The sequence below is a fragment of the Arachis hypogaea genome, chromosome 14 (genome assembly GCF_003086295.3).
Source record: "Arachis hypogaea cultivar Tifrunner chromosome 14, arahy.Tifrunner.gnm2.J5K5, whole genome shotgun sequence".
In the NCBI taxonomy this organism is placed as follows: Eukaryota; Viridiplantae; Streptophyta; class Magnoliopsida; order Fabales; family Fabaceae; genus Arachis; species Arachis hypogaea.
Window position 1 is genome coordinate 53,214,776 of NC_092049.1, and position 21,227 is coordinate 53,236,002.

The 21,227-nt window shown below is 39.1% G+C and overlaps 1 non-coding gene across 1 annotated transcript; it reads right to left on the bottom strand.

Moving 5' to 3' along the window:
• Positions 1-1,976: 1,976 nt before the first annotated feature.
• Positions 1,977-2,084, bottom strand: LOC112746242 (small nucleolar RNA R71). Its single transcript, XR_003174136.1, has one exon. It is a non-coding gene; the product is annotated as a small nucleolar RNA R71 (small nucleolar RNA).
• Between the last annotated feature and the right edge of the window lie 19,143 nt (positions 2,085-21,227).

Consider the following 21,227-nt stretch of genomic DNA (forward strand, 5'->3'; position numbering starts at 1 on the left):
AATTTTGAATCCTTATTTTTTTTCTTTTTCAAAATGATTTTCGAAAATTTTAAAATAAAAATACAAAAAATCATAAAATCATAAAAATCAAAAATATTTTGTGTTTCTTGTTTGAGTCTTGAGTCATGTTATAAGTTTGGTGTCAATTGCATGTGCATCTTGCATTTTTCAAAAATTCTCATGCATTCATAGTGTTCTTCATGAGCTTCAAGTTGTTCTTGGTAAGTCTTCTTGTTTGATCTTTGCATTTGCATGTTTTGTGTCTTTTCTTGTTTTTCATATGCATTCTTGAATTCTTAGTGTCTAAGCATTAAAGAATTCTAAGTTTGGTGTCTTGCATGTTTTCCTTGCATTAAAATTTTTTCAAAAATATGTTCTTGGTGTTCATCTTGACATTCAAAGTGTTCTTGGTGTTCATCTTGACATTCATAGCATTCTTGCATGCATTCATTGTTTTAATCTAAAAATTTCATGCATTGCATCATTTTTCTTGTTTTCCTCTCTCATCATTAAAAATTCAAAAATAAAAAAAATACCGTTCCCTTTTTCTCTCTTAAAATTTCGGAAATTAGATTTGACTTTTTCAAAAATTTTTAAAAATCTAGTTGTTTTTATGAGTCAAATCAAATTTTCAATTTAAAAATCTCATCTTTTTCAAAATCTTTTTCAAAAATCAAATCTTTTTCAAATTTCTTAGTTATTTTCGAAAATTTCAAAAATATTTTTCAAAAATCTTTTTCTTATTTTTATATCAAATTTTCGAAAATAACATAATCAATTAATGTTTTGATTCAAAAATTTCAAGTTTGTTACTTGTTAAGAAAGATTCAAACTTTAAGTTCTAGAATCATATCTTGTGATTTCTTGTGAATCAAGTCATTAATTGTGATTTTAAAAATTCAAATCTTTTTCAAAAACTAATTTCTATCATATCTTTTCAAAAATATCTTCTTATCTCACCTTTTTTAAAAAAATTGATTTCAAAATATCTCTTCTAACTTCCTAACTTCTTATCTTTTAAAAATTTGTTTCAACTAACTAACTAACTTTTTATTTGTTTCTTATCTTTTTCAAAACTACCTAACTAACTCTCTCTCTCTAATTTTCGAAAATATCTCCCTCTTTTTCAAAATTTCTTTTTAATTAACTAATTATTTCAATTTTTAAATCTTAATTTTTGAAAATTACTAAATTTTTCAAAAACTATTTTCGAAAATCACTAACTCTTTTTCAAAAATAATTTTTGAAAATTCTCCTTCTCTCTCATCTTATTCTATTTATTTATTCATCAACTAACATCTCTTCCTCACATCACTCACCAAATTCGAACCCCCTCTTCCATCTGTGTTCGAATTTTTCTCTTCTTCTACTAACAATAAGGAACCTCTTTACTGTGACATAGAGGATTCCTCTTCTTTTCTTGTTCTCTTCTCTTTCTTATGAGCAGGAACAAGGAAAAAGGCATTCTTGTTGAAGCTGATCCAGAACCTGAAAGGACTCTGAAGAGGAAACTAAGAGAAGCTAAATTACAACAATCCAGAGACAACCTTATTGAAAATTTTGAACAAGTAAAGGAGATGATAGCCGAACCCAACAACAATAATGCAAGGAGAATGCTTGGTGACTTTACTGCACCTAATTCCAATTTACATGGAAGAAGCATCTCCATTCCTACAATTGGAGCAAACAATTTTGAGTTGAAACCTCAGCTAGTTTCTCTGATGCAGCAGAACTGCAAGTTTCATGGACTTCCATCTGAAGATCCTTTTCAGTTCTTAACTGAATTCTTGCAGATCTGTGATACTGTTAAGACTAATGGAGTAGATCCTGAAGTCTACAGGCTCATGCTTTTCCCTTTTGCTGTAAGAGACAGAGCTAGAGTGTGGTTGGACTCTCAACCCAGAGATAGCCTGAACTCTTGGGATATGCTGGTCACGACTTTCTTAGCCAAATTCTTTCCTCCTCAAAAGCTGAGCAAGCTTAGAGTGGATGTTCAGACCTTCAGACAGAAGGAAGGTGAATCCCTCTATGAAGCTTGGGAAAGATACAAGCAGCTGACCAAAAAGTGTCCTTCTGACATGCTTTCAGAATGGACCATCCTGGATATATTCTATGATGGTTTATCTGAGCTATCAAAGATGTCATTGGATACTTCTGCAGGTGGATCCATTCACCTAAAGAAAACACCTGCAGAAGCTCAAGAACTCATTGACATGGTTGCTAATAACCAGTTCATGTACACTTCTGAGAGGGATCCTGTGAGTAATGGGACGCCTATGAAGAAGGGAGTTCTTGAAATTGATACTCTGAATGCCATATTGGCTCAGAATAAAATATTGACTCAGCAAGTCAATATGATTTCTCAGAGTCTGAATGGAATGTAAGCTGCATCCAACAGTACTCAAGAGGCATCTTCTGAGGAAGAAGCTTATGATCCTGAGAACCCTGCAATAGCAGAGTTAAAATACATGGGTGAACCATATGGAAACACCTAAAACTCATCATGGAGAAATCATCCAAATTTCTCATGGAAGGATCAAAAGCCTCAACAAGGCTTTAATAATGGTGGAAGAAACAGGTTTAACAATAGTAAACCCTTTCCATCATCCACTCAGCAACAGACAGAGAACTCTGAACAAAATACTTTTAATTTAGCAAACTTACTCTCTGATCTATCTAACGCCACTGTGAGCTTCATGAATGAAACAAGGTCTTCCATTAAAAATTTGGAAGCACAAGTGGGCCAGCTGAGTAAAAGGATCACTGAAATCCCTCCTAGTACTCTCCCAAGCAATACAGAAGAGAATCCAAAAGGAGAGTGCAAGGCCATTGACATAAGCACCATGGCCGAACCTGTAAGGGAAGGAGAGGACGTGAATCCCAAGGAGGAAGACCTCCTGGGACGTCCAGTGATCAATAAGGAGCTTCCCTCTGAGGAACCAAAGGACTCTGAGGCTCATCTAGAGACCATAGAGATTCTATTAAACCTCCTTATGCCATTCATGAGCTCTGATGAGTATTCCACTTCTGAAGAGAATGAGGATGTTACTGAAGAGCAAGCCGCCAAGTTCCTTGGTGCAATCATGAAGTTAAATGCCAAATTATTTGGTATTGAAACTTGGGAAGATGAACCTCCCTTGTTCGCCAATGAACTAAGTGATCTGGATCAACTGACATTGCCTCAGAAGAGACAGGATCTTGGAAAGTTCATAATACCTTGTACCATAGGCACCATGATCTTTAAGGCTCTGTGTGACCTTGGTTCAGGAATAAACCTCATGCCTCTCTCTGTAATAGAGAAACTGGGAATCTATGGGGTGCAAGCTGCTAAAATCTCATTAGAGATGGCAGACAATTCAAGAAAACAGGCTTATGGACAAGTAGAGGACGTGTTAGTAAAGGTTGAAGGCCTTTACATCCCTGATGATTTCATAGTCCTGGATACTGGAAAGGAAGAGGATGAATCCATCATCCTAGGAAGACCTTTCCTAGCCACAACAAGAGCTATGATTGATGTGGACAGAGGAGAATTGATCCTTCAATTAAATAAGGACAACCTTATGTTCACAACTCAAGGATCTCTCTCTGCATCCATGGAGAGGAAGCAGAAAAAGCTTCTCTCAAAGCAGAGTCAACCAAAGCTCCCACAGTTAAACTCTAAGTTTGGTGTTGGGAGGCCATAACCAAACTCTAAGTTTGGTGTCAAACCCCCATATCCAAACTCTAAGTTTGGTGTTGGGAGGTCTCAACAAAGCTCTGCACATCTGTGAGGCTCCATGAGAGCCCACTGTCAAGCTATTGACATTAAAGAAGCGCTTGTTGGGAGGCAACCCAATTTTTATTTATCTAACTATATTTTTCTTAGTTATATGTCTTTATAGGTTCATGATCATGTGGAGTCACAAAATAAACGAAAAATTTAGAAACAGAATCAAAAACAGCAGAAGAAAAATCACACCCTGGAGGAAGCACCTGCCTGGCGTTCAATGCCAGAACAGAGCATGGTTCTGGCACTGAACGCCCAAAATGGGCAGTATCTGGGCGCTGAACACCCAAAATGGGCATCATCTAGGCGCTGAACGCCAGAATTGCACCCTGGAGAGGAGCTGGCGCTGAACCCCCAGAACAAGCATGGTTCTGGCGTTCAACGCCAGAAATGGGCAACAAATGGGCGTTGAACGCCCAAAATGGGCACCAACCTGGCGCTGAACGCCCAGAGTTGTGTGCAAGGGCATTTTGCATGCCTAAATTGGTGCAGGGATGTAAATGCCTTGACACCTCAAGATCTGTGGACCTCACAGGATCATCTCAGGATCTGTGGACCCCACAGGATCCCCACCTTCCTTCCTTATAATCCTAGTTTTTTTTTCCACATCTTCTTCTTCATCTATTCCTTCTTCTTTTGCTCGAGGGCGAGCAACATTCTAAGTTTGGTGTGGTAAAAAAATTATGTAAAGGATCTATAGCTCAGTGGTAGAACATGTGGCTGCAAATCAAGAGATCCTTGAGATACCTCAGGGGATGCACTTCCCTCCACATAGTTATTGGAAGCAACTGAGGATAGAAATACCAAAAATCACTAGGAATCAAGCCACAAAGGCAAGGAAGAGACATAGAAGAGCTCAAGAACATCATTGGTTCCTCAAGAAGGAAACGCCACCATCACTAAGGTGGATTCATTCCTTGTTCTTATTTCTTCTGTTTTTCGTTTTCTATGTTATATGCTTATCTATGTTTGTGTCTTCATTACATGATCATTAGTAGTTAGTAACTATGTCTTAAAGTTATGAATGTCCTATGAATCCATCACCTCTCTTAAATGAAAAATGTTTTAATTCAAAAGAACAAGAAGTACATGAGTTTCGAATTTATCCTTGAACTTAGTTTAATTATATTGATGTGGTGAAAATGCTTCTTGTTTTCTGAATGAATGCTTGAATAGTGCATATGTCTTTTGAAGTTGTTGTTTAAGAATGTTAAATATGTTGGCTCTTGAAAGAATGATGATTAGGGGACATGTTATTTGATAATCTGAAAAATCATAAAAATGATTCTTGAAGCAAGAAAAAGCAGCAAAGAACAAAGCTTGCAGAAAAAAAATAGCAAAAAAAAATAGAAAGAAAAAGAAAAAGCAAGCAGAAAAAGCCAAAAGCTCTTAAAACCAAGAGGCAAGAGCAAAAAGCCAATAACCCTTAAAACCAAAAGGCAAGGGCAAATAAAAAGGATCCCAAGGCTTTGAGCATCAGTGGATAGGAGGGCCTAAAGGAATAAAATCCTGGTCTAAGCGGCTAAACCAAGCTGTCCCTAACCATGTGCTTGTGGCGTGTAGGTGTCAAGTGAAAACTTGAGACTGAGCGGTTAAAGTCAAGGTCCAAAGAAAAAAAAGAGTGTGCTTAAGAACCCTGGACACCTCTAATTGGGGACTTTAACAAAGCTGAGTCACAATCTGAAAAGGTTCACCCAACTATATGTCTGTGGCATTTATGTATCCGGTGGTAATACTAGAAAATAAAGTGCTTAGGGCCACGGCCAAGACTCATAAAACAGCTGTGTTCAAGAATCATCATACTGAACTAGGAGAATCAATAACACTATCTGAACTCTGAGTTCCTATAGATGCCAATCATTCTGAACCTCAATAGATAAAGTGAGATGCCAAAACTATTCAAGAGGCAAAAAGCTACAAGTCCCGCTCATCTGATTGAAGCTATGTTTCATTGATAGTTTGGAATTTATAGTATATTCTCTTCTTTTTATCCTATTTTATTTTCATTTGCTTGGGGACAAGCAACAATTTAAGTTTGGTGTTGTGATGAGCGAATAATTTATACGCTTTTTGGCATTGTTTTTAGTATGTTTTTAGGAGAATCTAGTTACTTTTAGGGATGTTTTCATTAGTTTTTATGTTAAATTCACATTTCTGGACTTTACTATGAGTTTTTGTATTTTTCTGTGATTTCAGGTATTTTCTGGCTGAAATTGAGGGACTTGAGCAAAAATCAGATTCAGAGGTTGAAGAAGGACTGATGATGCTGTTGGATTCTGACCTCCCTGCACTCAAAGTGCATTTTCTGGAGCTACAGAACTCAAAATGGCGCGCTTCCAATTGCGTTGGAAAGTAGACATCCAGGGCTTTCCAGCAATATATAATAGTTTATACTTTGTCCAAGTTTAGATGATGCAAACTGGCGTTCAACGCCAGCCCTCTGCCCAATTCTGGCGTCCAGCGCCAGAAACAAGCTGCAAAGTGGAGTTCAATGCCCAAACTGGCACAAAAGCTGGCGTTCAACTCCAAGAAGGACCTCTACACGTGCAACACTCAAGCTCAGCCCAAGCACACACCAAGTGGGCCCCGGAAGTGGATTTATGCATCAATTACTTACTTCTATAAACCCTAGTAGCTAGTTTATTATAAATAGGACCTCTTACTATTGTATTATTCATCTTTCGTCTCAGTTTTAATCCATTGTTCATCTTAGGAGACTATTGATCACGTTTTGAGGGCTGGCCTCTCGGCCATGCCTGGACCTTTCACTTATGTATTTCCAACGGTAGAGTTTCTGCACTCCATAGATTAAGGTGTGGAGCTCTGCTGTTCCTCAAAGATTAATGCAAAGTAACTACTATTTTCTATTCAATTCATCTTGTTTCGCTTCTAAGATATTCATTCACACCTCAACCTGAATGTGATGAACGTGACAATCATCATCATTCCCTATGAACGCGTGCCTGACAACCACTTCCATTCTACATTAGATTGAATGAGTATCTCTTAGATCTCTTAATCGGAATCTTCGTGGTGTAAGCTAGAATGATGGCGGCATTCAAGAGAATCCAGAAAGTCTAAACCTTGTCTGTGGTATTCCGAGTAGGATTCAATGATTGAATGACTGTGATGAGCTTCAAACTCGCGATTGCTGGGCGTAGTGACAGACGCAAAAGGATAGTAAATCCTATTCCAGCATTATCGAGAACCGACAGATGAATAGCCGTGCCGTGACAGGGTGCGTTGACCATTTTTACTGAGAGGATAAGATGTAATCATTGACAAGGGTGATGCCTCCAAACGATTAGCCATGCCGTGACAGGGCATTTGGATCATTTTCCCAAGAGAAGACCGAAAGTAGCCATTGACAATGGTGATACATTACATAAAGCCAGCCATGGAAAGGAGTAAGATTGATTGGATGAAGACAGCAGGAAAGCAGAGGTTCAGAGGAATGAATGCATCTCCATACGCTTATCTGAAATTCTCACCAATGATATACATAAGTATTTCTATCCCTATTTTATTAATTACTTTCGAAAACCCCATTACTATTTTATATCCGCCTGACTGAGATTTACAAGGTGACCATAGCTTGCTTCATACCAACAATCTCTGTGGGATTCGACCCTTACTCACGTAAGGTATTACTTGGACAACCCAGTGCACTTGCTAGTTAGTTGTGCAAAGTTGTGAACAATGGTATTGGCATCATGTTTTTGGCGCCATTGCCAGGGAAAGAAAGAGCAATGAATTTTACATAATCAAAGTGTAATCACAATTTCTGCGCACCAGCTACCTTCTTGCATTTTTATCTGTTCTTACTGTATGAGAATTGAATTACTGGAATTTGATTTGTAATTGTTTTGAAGAACTTATTTACTATTGATCAAGTGGACAAGAATCATATAGTTGTATTCATATATATAGGTTGCATTGCATTGCATGAGTTTTACATGTTCCTACTCATTTATTTTATCTCCTTCAACTAAGCATGAGGACATGCTAATGTTTAACTGTGGGGAGGTTGATAAACCACTATTTTATGATTTATAATTTGTTTAATTGTGTGGTTTTATCATGATCTTTACCCACTTATTCATATAATTAGCATGCATTTATATTTCCTTCCTAAAATTATTATATGATTGAAAACTTGCTTCCTAGAGACTTTTAATTATGTATTTTAATTCTCCTTTATTCCATTCGATGCCGTGATCTGTGTGTTAAGTGTTTTAGGCTTTATAGGGCACGAATGAGTTGGTGATTGGAAAGGAAGCTTGCAAAAATGGAAGGAACACAAGAAATTAAGGAGATGACCAGCGAGAAGAGACGCGGCCGTATGGCTCACGCGACCGCGCGGATTGGAATAGCATAAGTGACGCGGAGGCATGGACGACGCGCCCGCGTGGCAAAGCAAAACGTCGAATGACGCGTCCTCATGAATGACGCGATCACGTGACGTGCACGATCTACATAATCTGCAGAATTTGCTGGGGCTATTTTGGGCCCTGTTTTGACCTAGTTTTCGGCCCAGAAAAGCAGACTAGAGCCAGAGAACATGCAGAAACGAAAACAACATTAATTCTACACAATTTTTAGTTTTTAGAGCTAGTTTTACTCCTCCTCTAGGTTTTCTCTCTACACATTCATAATTCTTAGGATTATTATTTTCTATTGCTCTTTGCATTGGGATATTGAGAAGAGTTATTACCACATCAAGACTTCGTCATTCTAGTTCACTCTTCCATGTCCTTTAATTTACTTAATTTTACTATTGGATTATTTTAGAATTTATTAATACAAGAGTTACTTTTATTTTTTATTGATTCCTTTGAGTTTTATTTATCATGTCTTTCTTTAATTCCCTTTCCTATGTTATGAGTTCTACATTCACAATGAGCGAGTAGTTCCCTAACTTGATGGGGAGTTGATTGAAAGGAACCCTTGAGTTGGAATGCTCAAAAGAAAAATTGTAATTGGGTTTATTGTTGGACTGCTCTCTAGTCACTAACGCCAGTCCTTCCAAGTAAGCGGATTGGGACTTGTGAATAGAAACAGCATTCCAACTTGTTTGACTTTCCCTTACCTAGTAAGGGATAACTAAACAGAACAACCTTCAATTATCAATTAATCTTGAGAGTACTGCAACAAGAATAGGGCTTCCAACTAATCTACTCCCAGTCAAGGCTTTTATTTAAATTACTTAATTTCTCTAATTTAATTTCCTGCTTATTCAACTCAAACTCTTTTTGAAAACCTCTGATTAATAAATTAGCACACCTTTCTGCAACTCATTGGGAGACGACCTGGGATTCATACTCCCAGTATTTTAATTCTAATTTTTGTGACAACCCTTCTAAATTGATAAGCGGGTTTCTGGTTGGTTAAGAACTATACTTGCAATGCACAACTTATATCAATTCTTAATTAGCTAATTTCCGCCACGTCATAGAGCCTTGCTGATGAAGTAAATGGCTTGTTACCCAATTTTGTCTTCTCTAACTAGTGCCGAAGCTAGTGCCCGACTTCCTACGATGAGATATAATATGAGTTCCTCGCCTTCCCGTGGTCAGGTAAGGATGGGTGGTTGTCCCAAAAATTTCTTGAAATCCTGGAAGGCTTGTTCACACTCTGGGGTCCATTCGAACCTCTTTCCCTTCCTTAATATTTCATAGAAGGGGAGAGATCTAAAAGCAGATCCAACTAAGAATCTGGATAAGGCTGCCAGTCTTCTGTTGAGTTGTTGTACCTCTTTGACGCAGGTCAGACTTTTCATGTTGAGTATAGCCTGGCATTTATCTGGGTTCACCTCAATTCCTCTTTGGGTGAGCATGAACCCCAAGAATTTGCCAGCTTCTACCGCGAAGGTGCACTTTGTGGGGTTAAATCGCATCCCATGCTTTCTTATGGTGTCGAACACTTTGGTGAGGTTGGATAACAACGATTCCTTACTTTGTGTTTTGACCAGCATGTCGTCTACATAAACCTCCATTAGCTTTCCGATGTGATCGGCAAAAACCTTGCTCATCAATCTTTGGTATGTAGCTCTGGTAATTTTTAGTCTGAAAGGCATGACTATATAGCAGTAGTTCGCTCTTGGGTCAGGAACGAGGTCTTTTCTTGGTCGGATAGGTACATTGGGATTTGGTTGTACCCTGAGTAAGCATCCATGAAGGAGAGGTACTTGTATCCAGAAGAGACATCCACTAGAGTGTCTATATTTGGGAGCGGGTAGAGATCTTTTGGACAGGCTTTATTGAGGTCGGTGTAATCGGTACACATCCGTCACTTTCCATTTGACTTTATTACCAAGACGACGTTGGCTAGCCGTAATGGATACTTGACCTCCCTTATGAACCTTGCCTCGAGTAAGGCTTATATCTGCTCTTCCACAGCTTGGGACCTTTCTGGGCCAAGCTTCCTGCACTTCTGTTGCACTGGCTGAGATCCAGGATATACTGCCAGCTTATGGCACATTAGCTTGGGATCTATGCTGGGCATGTCTGCGGCTTTCCATGCAAAGAGGTCGGAATTATCCTTTAGGAACTGTATCAGTAGTTCCTTTAGGTCTCCCTTTAAGGTTGCCCCTATATTTGTTATTTTGTCTTGGGCATCCCCGATCTAGACTTTTTCGGTTTCGCTTTCAGGTAGTGGGCGAAACTCTTCGCGAGCTCAGACTCCCCCGAGTTTGACAGTGTTGACTTCTTTTCCTCCAGGGTTGCCTTTAAGGTTCAGACTTTTGTTGTAATAGCGTCGCACGAGTTTTTTGTCTCCCTTTACGGTGGCGGTCCCCTAGGGGTTGGGAACTTCATGCACCAATGTGGAGTAGAGACCACCGCGGTGAGCTGGTTCCACATTGTCCAACCTATTAGGGCATTCAAAGCTGAGCTTACGTCGACTACAACGTAGTCTATGCTTAGCGTCCTAGACCGATCTCCCTTTCCAAAGGTTGTGTGACATGGGATGTACCTGAGTAGCTGAATTGGGCCGTCTCCGAGCCCGAATAGGCTATTTGGATATGCTCTGAGCTCCTTTTCTTGTAGGCCAAGCTTATCGAAGGCAGATTTGAACAGTATATCCGCCGAGCTTCCTTGATGACCAATGTTCGATAGAGATGGGCATTGGCTAGTATTATAGTAATTACCACAGGATCATCGTGTCCGGGGATGATGCATGCGGCATCTTTTTTAGTGAAAGTGATAGTGGGAAGGTCTGATGACCTGTCTCCTTCTCCGACATGGTACACTTCCTTTAGGTGTCTTTTACGGGACGGCTTGGAGATCCACCCGCCTGCGAATCCCCCATTGATCATGTGAACATGCTTTTCAGGGGTGTGAGGGGGACGTCCATCTCATCCTCCCTCTTCGTCCCTTCTTCGCTTTTTTGGTCCCTCCCTTGTGTTGGCGAGGAACTGATCTAATTTGCCTTCCCGGGCTAGCTTTTCTATGATGTTCTTCAAGTCGTAACATTCATTAGTGGAGTGCCCATAGATTCGGTGGTATTCGCAATACTCCGTTCGACTTCCTTCCCTTTTGTGTTTAATCTGACGGGGGGATCTTTTCTGTGTTGCATATCTCTCAGTAGACGTCCACAAGAGACACCCGAAGAGGGGTGTAGTTGTGGTATTTTGTAGTTTCTCAGTAGGTTGGTCTTCTTTCTTCCTGGAGTCTTTATCCTTGTCTCGAGGTGTGTAGGAGAATCTGGTTTTTGAATTATCTCCCAATCGAGAGATTTCCTCCATGTTTATGTACTTTTCGGCCCTTTCTTGAACCTCATTTAGAGATGTTGGGTACTTCTTGGATATTGAGTGGCTAAAGGGTCCTTTTCTTAGGCCGTTGATGAGCCCCATGATGGCCACTTCTGTTGGAAGACTTTGTATGCCAAGGCATGCTTTGTTGAATCTTTCCATGTAGCTGCGAAGGCTTTCCCGATCTCCTTGTTTAATTCCCAGCAGGCTTGGGCCATGTTTGGCCTTATCCTTCTGGATGGAGAAGCTGGCAAGAAATTTTTTAGCAAGGTCATCAAAACTTGTGATTGATCTTGGAGGCAAACTGTCGAACCCCTTTATTGCCGTTTTAGTTAGAGTGGTTGGGAAAGCTTTGCAATGAATTACATGCGAGGCGTCTGTGAGATACATCTTGCTTCTGAAATTGCTGAGATGATGGCTTGGATCAGACGTACCATCGTATGGGGTCATGTCGGGAGCTTTGAAGTCCTTTGGGACTTTAGCTTTCATGATCTCTTTGGTGAATGGGTCTTGGTCCTTGTGAGGGCTATCTTCACGATCGGATATAGTGGTCTTGGTTTCGAGGTCGGCTTCGAGTTTTAGGAGCTTGTCTTCTAGCTCTTGACGCCGTCTTGTTTCTCTTCGTAGGTCTCTTTCAGCTTTCCGCTGATGTTCGACCTCTTGTTCGAGCTGTTTGAGGCGATCCTGCTGTTCAAGGAGGGCATCTAAAATTTTTGTGTTTGAAGACTGCTTGTCTCTCTTGGTTTGAGGTGCATCCTTTGATGTGGCATCCGTGTTTTTAAGCGGCGTTCTTTCTTCCAAACCGGAGTTACGATCGTTGTCAAGATTGTCCACCATGATGATGGAATGACTTTCAGGTTCCCCGGCAATGGCGCCAATGTTCCGAGGGTTACTTGAAATTGGAGGCCGATCTCAGATGAGATCTTCTGTGTTAGTCGGTGCTGTCGTGTCTGACCTGGTAGAGTTGGAGATGCTGCTCGTCTTCGATCACCGAAGGGTGGTGGTACCTGCAAGAGACTCCGATGCTTAAGTTAGCACGTGCTTTAGGTAGGTTTTTGTGTAGAATCAGAGTATGAGTTATATCTGGGTGCTCCAGTGTATTTATAGTAGTGTGGAGTGACCTTCCTTTGAGATAAGTTAGTTATCTTATCTTATCCTTCGTGGGGGAGGTCACCTTATCTTTTTGGCTAGCCACCTTTAGAAGGGCTGTAATCCTCAGCTTTGGGCCGGCTTAGGCCTTTATGGAGGTTTGGCTGAGCTCTTTAGGCAGAGGTTGGTGACGAGCCAACCTTTATAAGAGGTCGGTCGCTTTGACATCGTCCAACCAGGGCAATTTAGCTCAGTCAAAGTTATGAATAGTTGGTGAGCCAACTTTGGCCACCAATGTTGCTTCCTCCTCTATAGGCAACGTTAATAGCAATGTTAGTGAGCCAACTTTGGCCACTAACGTTGCCTTCTCTGCTTCTTCCTTGCCCTTCCTTTGCTTCTTCTTACCTATCATCAACCAAACAAAATGTATCAAAGTATTTCAATAATCACAAGATAATGCATCATTCATTGCATCAAGTAATTCTTGCATAAATCTCTCGAAAATGCACATAATTAACAATGTTCAATTGAATCAAGACATGTATACATTTCTCATCCAAATTCTTACTTATTGCCTAAGAAAGTGCATGAAACCAAATGAAAACTAATGAAATAGGCTTGTGAAACTAACCTAAGATGCCTAGGCATCACAACACCAAACTTAAATCTTGCTTGTTTGCAAGCACGTAGTAAAACATAAGAAGAATGAATGAAAAACAGAAAGGAGTATAGGTCTTTATTGGAAGACATTTAGTCCTGGTTCTTGGGGTTTCATGCATGATACCTTTGAAGCTCAAGTCTTATTGATTTCCAGGCCACAACATCCTTTTAAGAACTAACTCTGGTGCTTCTATGAAACCTTTTATTCTTTGATCCTTGGTGCTTACTTGTTGCTTTCTTTTTTCTTAGAAACTTATTCTTTATTTTGAAGCTTAGTGTTCTATGTTGAGGCACCTTTTTATGGTAAGCTTTTAGTCAGCACTCGTGACCCAGTTGGCTCAAGGTGTTGAGTGATGAAGCACCCCTCAGACTTACTAACTCAAGCCTCTCCTCAATACATACACACCACAGCCACTTGGTTTGCATTTCAGCCTAAAAAAATTGATGCCCAACACCTCTTTGGATCACTAAATGCTTTGTAGTTAGGTTGCTCTTGATAGTGGACTTTTGGTTGATAATCCCGGTTTAGTTAACCCAAGTTACCAAGTGTTAAAACACTCCTTATAACCTAATCATCCAAGTAGATCCTAGTACAAAAGCACCACAGGCATATATCTTAGGGTTCAAGCTATTGGTGCCTAGCTTATTCATTATTTCTTTCTGTCTATGTTACCAATGTTAGTGTTGCCCGTTAGTGGCCTAACTTTTCCACTAACGTTGGCTTTTCTTTCATTTTTTATTTTTCTTTCTTTCTTCCAAGGATCTTTATTCACAAAGGTTTCATATAAAGCAACTAAATTCAAGCTTAAAGGACATTCTACCCTTCCACTTTATTAGTGAACTTGCTAAGTTTTCAAGCATGCACCACCACTTAACCTTATTCTATCTTCTACCAATGATGGACTTTTAGTCTTTCTTTGTTTCACAATATTTTCTTTTATTCGAGCAAAGGGAACAAGGCATACAAATTAAGCAAGATGAAATAAAATAAAAACTTAGACTAGCAAGCTAAAATGACAATAAAAAGGAAAATCACAAAATGCAAATGATCATCAAAATAGGGCACAATCACACTTCCAACTAAAACACTTCACACTGGAATTAGTTATGTGACAACATAACCTCTTGGTGCCTTTATGCTTAGTCCTTCATCATCATCCTTAGCTTTTGTGTTCTTCTTTATGATGATGCATAGTCCCTCCAAAAAATTGAATGACTTCCTACAAGAGTATTGGAAGTTGCTTGTCTCTCAAGCACTTGAGACATGGTTAGCATGCATGTGTGTTTGTAGGCTTCTGAACTTGTTTTGGTGTGTGAACACCAATCTTTGTTTTTTGCTAACATCTATTATGCAATAAATTGGTTACATGCATGAAACGTTGTGCTTTTATCAAGTAAACTAACTATGAAATAGAAATTAAACAACTGTTAAGTGGTTGGTTTCCATGATTGTCTGGAATTAATGACTAATGATGTTCTTTAGAGGGTTGAAATGTGTTTCTATGAAATCTGTGGTGGAACACTAAACTTAGCATCACATATTCACCCTTTCTGAACTCATTTTTGGTGTGCAACACCAAACTTAACTCCTTGTAATGCAGGGAAACCTACTTAACTTTCTTATTGAAACAACTACAAAAAGAAAGTTACCTTTAGTTGGATTGCCTCCTAACAAGCGCTCTTTTATCGTCACTAGCTTGATGTCCTTCATTCTTGCTCAACTCAGCTCATGAATGCTCTCCTCCTTGTTCCAGGGTCCTCCGAGGTAGTGTTTCACTCTGTGATCATTTACTGTGAATGTATCTTTTGTAGCTTCATTCGAAAGTTCAAGACCTCCATGTGGAGAGACCTTGGTTACCAGATAAGGGCCAGTCCATTTGGACTTGAGTTTACCAGATAACACTTGCTGCCCTGGTTCAAATTCTCTTCTAGAAATTTTTTTGTCATGCCATCTTTTGGCCCTCTCCTTATGTATCTTAGCATTCTCATAAGCTTCCAGTCTAAATTCATCCAATTTATTGAGTTGCAATAATCTTTTCTCTCCTGCTGCTTGAGAATCAAGATTGAGGAGCTTAGTGGCCCAAAAAGCCTTATGCTCGAGCTCCACAGGGAGGTGGCAGCATTTCCTATAGATTAGCTGAAATGGTGATATCCCAATTGGGGTTTTAAATAAGGTTCTATATGCCCACAGGGCATCATCTAACTTTCTTGCCCAATCTTTTCTTGTAACTCCAACAGTCTTCTCTAGGATTCTTTTTAACTCTCTGTTTGCCAATTCAGCCTGGCCATTAATTTGAGGATGATATGGTGTGGCCACATTGTGAGTTACCCCGTATCTGTGGAGTAGCTTATCCATCTGTTTATTACAAAAGTGGCTGCCACCATCACTAATGAGACTTTTAGGCACTCCATATCTAGTGAAAATGTGCTTCTTGAGAAAATGGAGAACAATTTTTGCATCACACGTTGTTGTTACTATGGCTTCCACCCATTTGGAAACATATTTCACTTCTACCATATGTATTTGAATGAATATGATGGAGGGAATGGTCCCATGAAACCTATTCCCTAAAGGTCAAACAATTCCACTTCGTAGATGAAATTCTGGAGTATTTCATTTCTCCTTGACAGACCTCCTATTCTTTGACATTAATTACACTTATTTACAAAGTCCATGGCATCTTTGAATATGGATGGAAAATAGAAGTCACTCTGAAGAACTTTGGCAGCTGTTCTTTCGGCCCGAAAATGTCCTCCATAACCTGAGCTGTGGTAGTGCAACATCTCGTTTTCTGGCACACACTATCTAATCATTCCATCTAAATATCTCTTGAATAGAAAGGGCTCATCCCAAAAGAATTTCTTGGCTTCAGTGAGTAACTTCTTCACTTGCTGCCTGGTATAGTCTCAAGGAATTCTTCTTCCCACTTTGTAGTTTGCAATATCAGCAAACTAAGGTGCTTGTTGAACTTGGAGGAGATGCTCATCTGGGAATCTCTCATTCACTGGTTGTGGTGCTTCTTGGTTTGTCTCTTGTGGTAACCTTGACAAATGATCTGCAACTTGGTTCTCACTTCCTTTCCTATCCCTTACTTCAATGTCAAACTCTTGTAGCAATAGCACCCACCTGATGAGCCTTGGCTTAGCATCCTGTTTAGACATGAGATACTTGAGAGCAGCATGTTCAGTATACACTACAACTTTTGAACCAATCAAGTATTGTCTAAATTTATCAAATGCATATACAATTGCTAAGAGTTCTTTTTCTGTGGTGGTGTAATTTTTCTGTGCCTCATTTAACACTTTGCTAGCATAGTATATAACATGATGCAACCTATCCTTCTTTTGTCCCAATACAGCACCAATTGAAACACCACTTGCATCACACATGAGGTCAAAAGTAAGTCCCCATTCTGGGGGTGTGACGATTAGTGTTGTAGTGAGTTTAGTTTTCAAGGTTTTAAAAGCATGCTTGCAGTTATCATCAAAGACAAAAGGTTTGTCAACCACTAGCAACTTGCTTAGTGGTTTAGCTTCTTTGAGAAATCTTTGATAAATCTCCTGTAAAACCCAGAATGTCCAAGAAAACTTCTCACTACTTTCACATTGACTGGTATAGGAAGATTTTCTATGATCTCTATCTTAGCTTTGTCAACTTCTATTTCCTTGCTTGAAACCTTATGCCCAAGGAAAATACCTTCTGGTACCATGAAATGAAATTTTTTCCAATTCAAAACTAAGTTTGTTTCTTGGCATCTTTTCAAGATAAGGGTTAGATGATGCAAACAAGTGTCACAAGAGTTACCAAAGACAGAAAAATCATCCATAAAAACCTCTAAGAATTTTTCTACCATGTTAGAGAATATGGAAAGCATACACCTTTGAAAGGCTGCTGGAGCATTGCATAGCCCAAAGGGCATCCTCCTGTAGGCAAAGACTCTAAAGGGACAAGTGAAGGAGGTCTTTTCTTGGTCCTTGGGATCCACCGCTATCTAATTGTATCCGGAGTATCCATCCAAGAAGCAATAGTAAGCATGTCCAGCCAATCATTCTAGCATCTAATCAACGAAAGGGAGAGCAAAGTGGTCCTTCCTTGTGGCATCATTCAACCTTCTGTAATCAATGCACATTCTCCACCCAGTCACTGTCCTTGTAGGGATGAGCTCATTCCTCTCATTGAAGATTACAGTAATGCCTCGCTTCTTTGGTACCACCTGGACTGGACTTACCCAAGAGCTGTTAGAAATTGCGTATATGATTCTAGCATTCTACAACTTTATCACCTCCTTTTGAACCACATCTTTCATGGTTGGATTGATGAACGGAAAATTGTTGGTGTAGAATTTCACTAATAAAATCTCGTTGTAAAGTATAGTTTCCAAAACAACAATAATCCTTTCATATAAATATTTGTTTGTCACAAGTAACAAACCCCTAATAATCCTAATAATCGAAGTATTCAAATCTCAGGTCGTCTCTCAAAGGAATTGCAGGGTAGTGTTCTTGTTATTGGTTATAAGTTGTATATTTTGGGGTTTTGGATAAGAAACAATAAAATTAAATGGCAATGAAAATGTAAATAATAAAGCGGTCTTGGCAAGGTTTGGTGGTTAAGGATCTCTATCCTTATCACTAACCACAATATGAGAATTGGCAAGGATCAATCCCATTAAACCATCCTCTAACTAGTAGTAGAGGAAAGTCAAATGAGCTATATCAATCCAAGTCCATAAGTCCTAACTCTCCACTAATTCAACTAGTGAGACCTAGAGTTAATGGCTCCCAATCATCAATTACTTGGACATTAGTAACTCCAGAATTCCTAAGTTACCTCTCCAAGCCAAGAGCATAAAATTCTATTTTAAAATCCAACCAAGCATTTTGTCAAACACTTGGAAGGTACAAAAGGAAGGCATAGTAAATCGACAACAAAAACGAATTCTAACAACAATTAAATGTAAAGAATTAACAATAACAACCAAAGAAAACATAATTGACATGCATTACCTTAAATTTCATTAAGAGAAAACAAAAGAACAAAAGTAGATCAACAACAAAGTATAGAAACAAAATAGAAGAGAATCACAACAAAAGAGTAGAAGAGCAAGATGTAACAACAAGGAATTGAAAGGGAAAAGTGGATGAAAAGTAAAGAGCAAAACCTAGATCTATAAAATCCTAATCTAACCTAATCCTAATGCTAGAGAGAAGAGAGACCTTCTCCCTCTAGAAAACTAAACTAAACTAGATCTCCAATGTGTATTGTGTGTCATGAATGATCCAAGATGCCTTCCCCTTCAACCCTTGGTCCTTTTAGCCTTTTCCCGCCAAGATTTAACTCCAATTTGGGCCACAAGCTCCTCAGAAATCGCCTGGCACGATTTCATTAAAGAAGTCAAGTGTGGGCATCGACGCGTACACGTACAGCACGCGTATGCGTCCCTGGAGTATTGCGCGATCCATGCATAGGCGTCTAGTGTGCGTGCGCGTCCATGGGTGCATCCCAAATCATTGGCTTTTCATGATTTCTCCACTTTGCATTCTTTCTCTTCACTCCTTTGATCCATTCCTAGCCCTTTTCAATCTGAAATCACTAACAAATACATCAAGGCATCTATTGGAATCAAAACAGGGATTAAAACTATCAAATAAAGGGCCTGAAAGCATGTTTTCATATTTAAACACAAATTAGAAGACAATCACAAAACTATGCTAATTCATTGAATAAATGTGAGGAAAGGTTAACAAAATGCTCTAAATTCAACACAAGATAAATCCCAAAAACGGGCTTTATCAACCTCCCCACACTTAAACCTTAGCATGTCATCATGCTAAACCAAGAAGGAAATAAGGGGTATGACATTTATTCAATGCAATTAAACTATATGAAACCTATCTAAATGTAACTATCTACATGAATGCAAATGCTTGTCAAAATAAATTATCTTCCAAGAGAACATATGTAAGCACAAGGGCTCAAGCAATGGGAATCAAATCCAACCCCACAATTGTATTGAATATCATAAAGGTTTACAAACATGCATGAATAAGAATGATTATGGTGAATACATGTAATTGAGCAATCAAATCCTCATCGGATGTGTATCCACTCTATTCACTCAAGTTTTTATGGGTTGATTCACTCAATTCTCCCCTAATCATGCTTTTCAAAATTTGTTCTTCATCTAACAATCAACAATTATTCAATGCATGCAGACAAATATCATGAGGTCTTTCTCAAAGGTTGTAATGGGCTAGGGTCAGGGTAGGATCATATATGGTTAGGTGGACTAGAATTTGGATCTTTGATTAACCTATACTTTCCCACATAACCTATATAATGACCTATACTAATTTAAAGCTAACCTAACTACCCATCCTTAACTTTTTCACATACTCATGCATTTTCTTTTTCATCTCACAACACTTATGCATTGATGCCAGGGCCTCTTGGCCAGTTTCACTGACCTTTTCTTTACTGTTTTTAGGTTAGTTTCATGCATTTCTTTAGGAAATAAGCTAGTTTTGGGTAAATATTCACTTATGCCTTGACTCAAGCATACATTGTGCATTTTACATGATTTTATGAGGATTTTGCATAAGTTTAGTGACAAATATTATGTTGCATTACTCATGACTTGGACTAGAGCTTTGATGCACTTTGTTGCTTGATTTCAGGACCAAAAAGAAGCAAGAAAAGGGGAGGTAACTTGCAAAGATTAATGAAAAAAGTGATTGCCAATAACACTCTCAAAAAAAGCCATCAATGCCCACGTTAGAGAGTCACGTTAACCAAGTTAACGTGAACTCTAACGTGGAGAAAAGAAGTTGAGCCAACGTTAGTGACACTCAACATTGTCACTAACGTTGGCCTATGGTGCAAAGTACCACGTTAACTCCCACGTTAACTTGGTTAACGTGGGAACTAACGTAGAGGATGAAGAGTTGTCGACAACGTTAGTGACACTCAACATTGTCACTAACGTTGAAGCAACCACACAACCCCCAAGAGTCACGTTAACTTCCACGTTAACTTGGTTAACATGGAAGCTAACGATGAGAAATGAAGGATGAGCCAACGTTAGTGACACTCAACATTGTCACTAACGTTGGGATGGCTAAAAGATGGCCACGTTAGAAGCTACGTTAACCTAGTTAACGTGGACTCCAACGTGAGACCTAGGGGCACATTGGAACGTTAGTGACAATGTTGAATATCACTAACGTTCTCGAAGGATGGCAAAGGCCACGTTAAAAGCCACGTTAACCTAGTCAACGTGAGCTTTAACGTGAAGCAAGAAGGGGCACACTGGAACGTTAGTGACAATGTTGAGTGTCACTAACGTTCTCGAAGGTTGACAAGGCAACGTTAAAAGCCACGTTAACCTAGTTAACGTGGGTTTTAACGTAAGGCAAAAGGGGTGCATTGGAACGTTAGTGACAATGTTAAGTGTCACTAACGCTCCCAAACTTGGACTTTCACTAAATGATTAACACTCCTTACGCCCTGAGCTTAAGTCTCTGCCCACTACGCACTTTCTCTCTGCAAGTAAAGCCAAGCCCAAATAAAGAAAGGAACTGCTTCAAACTCAAGATCCAAAGGCCCAAGACTTGAAGAGTGAACTAGAAGCTGAGAAAAGTAGTATATATAGGAGTAGCTTTGAATTGTAAAATAGTTCTAGAGGCTGAAGAACCACTCTCTGTATTTTACTTTCTTTGCAATTTCTTGTTTTATGATGTATTCTCCATCTTTGTTTTCATTTTCAAGAACTATGAACAACTAAACCCCTTTCATTGGGTTAGGGAGCTCTGTTGTAATTTGATGGATCAATACTAATTTTCATTGTTCTTCTTCTATTTTTCCTCTTGATTTTACTTGAAAGCTTTCGATCTTCATCCAATTGAATAGTTATCTTGGAAGAGAAGCTATTCAAACTTGGATCTCTTTTGAACCTTGGAAGA